The sequence below is a fragment of the Coffea arabica genome, chromosome 8e (genome assembly GCF_036785885.1).
Source record: "Coffea arabica cultivar ET-39 chromosome 8e, Coffea Arabica ET-39 HiFi, whole genome shotgun sequence".
Taxonomy (NCBI): domain Eukaryota; kingdom Viridiplantae; phylum Streptophyta; class Magnoliopsida; order Gentianales; family Rubiaceae; genus Coffea; species Coffea arabica.
In genome coordinates, this window is record NC_092324.1 from 26,115,280 (window position 1) to 26,120,912 (window position 5,633).

Genomic DNA, 5,633 nt, shown 5'->3' on the forward strand with positions numbered 1-5,633 from the left:
GGGTTTTGCATTCATATAGACATATCCAACACGCGATACATACCTTGGGTAGAAAAATTAGGAAAAATTGGTTTAAGTCACGCAACTAGCCTTGGCTAGGTCGAAGGGGTGCCTTGGATTTTTTATCCTTGCCTTCCCCTTCGTCAAATGTGACCCCCGATCCCTCTTTTTGGTTACGTAGACCCAAAAGTTCTTTAAAAGGGTTTATTTACTTTTTTTATTCAAAAACAAAAAACCATTTTTTGGGTGACTTGGTACACCCTAACCCTATACCAAGTGGCGACTCCATTTTTGATACAAAAAACCCTTTTTGAACTTTATATGGCCAAACCGTCGCATTATCAAGTCCCATGGCCTTTTACTTTTCATTTACACACGTTCACATTCCATTACACCACTCACATCTCACACCACACACACACCACAACTCATCATCTTCGAAAAGTGGGGCGCGACAATGATCATTACTAGAGAGCCAGATTGACCATTAGAGTTTTTGCTAACTTTCAAGGATTGTCCGCAAGTTAGCATATCTAAGCCGGATAATTATATGTATATAGGATCAAGTCTTATTACCTGCTCATCATCTTTAGGGTAAAAGCAACAAAAAAAAAAAAACTTACTTTTGTAAGATTCCCAGCTCAAGAAAATGTAATAGAACTTCCTTTTTCATAATTATAATGCAGGAACAACCTTTCTTGAGATTTTAAATCTACGGCTTTCATCAAACTCAAGTATACACACCACCATTTACTGTGAAAAATTTATTTACTTTTAAATTTGCTTGTAAAAAAGAAAAGATAATGCATTATATTCATGGAGTAAAGCCTCAAATGAAAGTATGTCCAAGCACAAAAAATTGTGAACTAGCAACCGCAGACAAAGATTTTAGACTTTTTAATTTATAGCTTCTTTTGTTTCTGTAGGAGAACGTACTCCAATGAAACTCGTATGATGATTTCTATTTATTACCTTATGTGAGATGGTAACTAAAATGATTTAAGTTACAAAAATTTGAAAGTTTATGAGGATCTGCTTCCAGGGATGTTGTCTAGCAATACAATAGCAGGAATTTGAGAGGATTCCATTGTGCACCTTCAATTTGATCACAGGTCGCAATTAGAGATCTAAAGTGTTGATTGTACTTTAGTTTGTTGAAGGTAGAAGTCTGCTTTGCTGAAATTTCCTTGTCTTAGAGAGTCTGAAATGTTTAACTGCTGTTAGCAAAGAAAACACTACCACTTACTATAATGTCACAGCACACACTCAATACACAGACACATACCTCATAGAATACGGATCACGGCTCACAGTTGGCACTTCTAGCTCCTCCCTGAGAAACTCAGTTCATCTTCCAATCAATTCTTTTTGGTATAATTTTGGCTTTTTTAAGAGCCACTTCCAGATGTAAAGAGTATATTTGATGAGCATTTTGATATTTTGGTTCTAGCACATGGTCCATTTCACTTCTAACTCAATTATAGATTGCAGATATTTAAGAACAGATTATTTGGTGTGGACAGCCAAGCATAATATGATAGCTTAAGAATATTTGCACTGAGTTTCCCGCCTTTGCTATCTTTCAATAAAAAATAGCAGTTTTATCTGCTCACCACATATGTCTGCCACTGTGATTTGTACATTGATTCCGAAAGTTGAGATTCTATGGGACAAAATGGTTGCTCTGAACTTTCACCTCTTGAAAATGCACCTGTCATTTTATCATCTTGCTGTAAACCATCTGAGATTTGATCTTCTCTACAACATCTCTTAGAGATGGGATTCAACTCAACTTTCCCTAGTTATGATCTCTCAACATGAGGACACTTGTCAATCGACAAATTCTCTCTGCCCCTTGATTGTTGAATTGGTGTTGGCAAAGGGACTGGTAATCCATGATACCACTTTTTTTCCCTTAAAATTATCCTAACTTATGATTCAACATTTCTTCAACTATGTAATATTGAAGTTTAAGCAGTTTGATTCTCAATTTTTTAACTAAAACCAACAAAAAAAGGACATATTCAAGTCATTTTTTGAGATTGCCAAGGAAAATAGTGCTGCTCCTGCAATGAAGCTCCAGAGACTTGGCAGATTATCATTTGTTGAAAACTTAATTTTAACTGTGATGATTTAAATTTTCGTGCATCAAATAGTATAATTCGCAACTCTTGGAATTTGCCTTCATGAAGATTCTTGAGCTGTCTCTGCCTGTCATGCTTGCTAGCTGCCCCTTCTCTTTTCATTTTTTTGGAGTTTTGGACACGAACTAGAACAATTTTCAAGACGCTACTTGGTTTCTATAGTGTGAGGAGAAAGATTTCATATCTGCTTGCCAAATTTAGGTTTTAAAACAAAGATAAAAGCTTTTTTTAAGCTTTCTGTAAGATCTGTTGAACAGAAATGTCATGCAATTATCTGAAATTTCTTGTTAGCTTTATGATCTTCTATACACTGTCCAGAGTTTGAGTTTTCTGCAATGGCCTAATTACTTCCGTACCTGTCAATATCCTGTTATTCCTTCTTCATCATTTTCAAACTGAAGACATATGTATAGAATGCACTCTCTTTTGCTTCTAAGTGACTGAGATGGCCAAAGTCTGAGATCTACATTGTGAATGTGGTGCCTTCAAACTGTTGGTCATGATTTGAGGTAGCAATTCACTGATTATGAACCTCAATTGCTTTTCTGTCTCAGACTGCTTGCCTCTCAAATTAGCCGCAATTAGTTGCAGAAAATTGTCAGTCTATCTTGTGACTACTTATCGTCTGTTAGTTGGCCTCCACAAGCTGATCACCACCCTTCTTGAAGTTGTAACTTAGGTCCATTACATATAACATGATTTTGTGAGTTTGCCTGTTCTCTTTTTGCAGTTAAACATAGTACGTCTAGAATGATGCTGTTACTTTATGATTCATAGTTATTCCTTAAGAGAACCAGACACTAGCCGCTACACTAATCCCACAGTTGATACCCATCTCAAAATTACTCGGTCTATATGATGTTGAGTAAATATTACTTATGTTAGTAGTCTCTTAAATCTTAAACAAAAAATGAAAAAAAAGCATGATGTTGTTCTTTTCAATTTTGTTTGGTGTCTTTCTTATGCTTTTGTGTCATAATTGAGAGTCATATGTCCTAAATAACATTACCATCAATAGGAAACGGTTCCATGTCTTCATTGGACGATTTAGTTAATATATTGTTTCAGCAGTTAATAACCAAATGCACAAGATTTTCTGGGTTATCAATGCAAGTTTGGCATAAAACAGAAGTCAAGCAATTCAACTAATAAGGTAACAATGTGGAAGAAATTAAGAATTGACTTTACTTTGTTTGTCATGTATATCAGCTAATCTGTCGTACGTTATGATTGCACCTATTCATTCAAATTGCACTTTTCAGATTAGTTTACATATCATGTGCAGTAAATTTGTGAACCCTCTTCCACTCCTTAGACCCGCAATTCTGGCCACACCAAATTAACAAGTCTGTACGTTTGTGGTTCTTCTCTATCTATTATCTATCTATCTATCTATCTATCTATCTATCTATTATTATTATTACTATATAAAAAGCATGATGAACCTTTAGTGTGAGTGTAAGTAAAAATTGGTCTTAGTTTTTGTGATACCAATATTACCCTTGACACCCATAAGTGGACAAATTACATTGCATTTCCTTAATAATTAATAAGAATTATGCTAACCGTTACAAAGAAATATTTTTTGAATTGTGATAATTCTGGTTATTACTATATAAAAAGCATGATGAACCTTTAGTGTGAGTGTAAGTAAAAATTGGTCTTAGTTTTTGTGATACCAATATTACCCTTGACACCAATAAGTGGACAAATTACATTGCATTTCCTTAATAATTAATAAGAATTATGCTAACCGTTACAAAGAAACATTTTTTGAATTGTGATAATTCTGGTTAATTAAACCAAAAAAGAAACAACCAATTCATTGCATTTCATCAATAATTAATATCTGTTATGCTAACAATTACAAGAATGAACAACATTCCCTTGAGTTATAGAGAATTAAATCAAAAAATGAAGAATAAATTTTATTTATAAATTATAATAAAATATGGTGAATCTTAGTGGTTAATAGTGTAAGCGAAAAATGATATTAGTTTTTGTGATGCCAAAATTACACTCCTCTCTAATAAATGAACAAATTGCGTTGCATTTCATCATTAATAAATAATATCAAACATGCAAGCAGTTACAAAAATGAAAGATTCCTTACTTTTTTTTTATTTATCAAAAGAAAGAAGAATAAATTTATTTACAAAATCCAAGTTTAGAGAGTATTTCAAATATGGAACAAAACATAACAAATTGGTACTATGAGTCTCCTAAAAAGTATTGCAAGCCTTTTCATTTTTAGGATATAAGTAAATTAAGCTTTAAGAGCACCTTTTTAATATATGTATATTGGTACTGAGTTAAAAAACATTAATCCAATATATAGTAGCAAATGGAGTACCAAGGTAGGCAAAGAGTTTAATGTTGGGAATTTATTTATTTAAATTGTAATAAAGATTAAATTTAATGAATTTTATCAGTCATATTCCTGTAACAACTAACAGTATTAAACTATAATTTATGAATATTATATTCATCAACGCCAATTATAATAATAATTACAAAGGTGAAACATCCCTTTGAATTATGGTGAATTAAGCCAAAAAAACTTTTTTTATAAATATCAATTTCAAGGAGTACTTCAAAGATGAATAAAAATATATCCAAGTCCAGTTTGACTATAATATAATAAATAATTTTAATGTCTTACAATTTTTAATCATATAAACACTATAATCATAAAGCATGTCATCAATAAGAAATGCAAATAAGTTTCACTAAATCAAAACATTTCTCTTCAAAGTTAAGCTATTTAAATTCGAACAATGGAATTTCAATATGTTTAGATACTATTATAATTACAATAGTACAATTGATCATTTTACAATCCACAGCTAGCAAAAAAGTAGCAATAATTAGAAAGTCTCACTAAAACTAATAAACATTTCATAGACTGATTTAAAGGGGAGCAACAAATTATTAAAAAAAATTAAACACAAATGGCATAAAAATGAACATTTAGGTCATCTATATTTAACCAAAATACAAAAAATATTGATATTGTTACAAAATAAAAGTGCTTTTGGAACAATGAATGGTTTATTGCTTGTACATTTGTATTGGTTAGGGCACACTAAGTTCCAAATAATATAAATATTAAATATTACATTTGTTTGTCTCAATTACATTTATTCCTTCAAAATAATTAATTTTCTAGAAATTTTAAAGCAAAAAAACTCTAAAAGCATCATGTTCACGTGCAAAGCACATGCTCCATTACTAGTTAAAGGAAAGGTGCACTCCTCAAAGCAGCGGCCCCAACTCCAAGTGGTCCAAGGTTTCACATATTCAAAACCTATGCATATCTGGTTAATAGTTCATCATCAAATCAAATCTCAATCTCAATCTCAATCTCAAGTGCTTCTTGATCTCAATCATGTAAGAATGCCTCTTACCGCGCCTTATAACCAATCTCTTTGTCATTTTGAGATATGCCTTTTCTTCACCACTCCCTCTGATTAACCTTCTCCTGGGAAA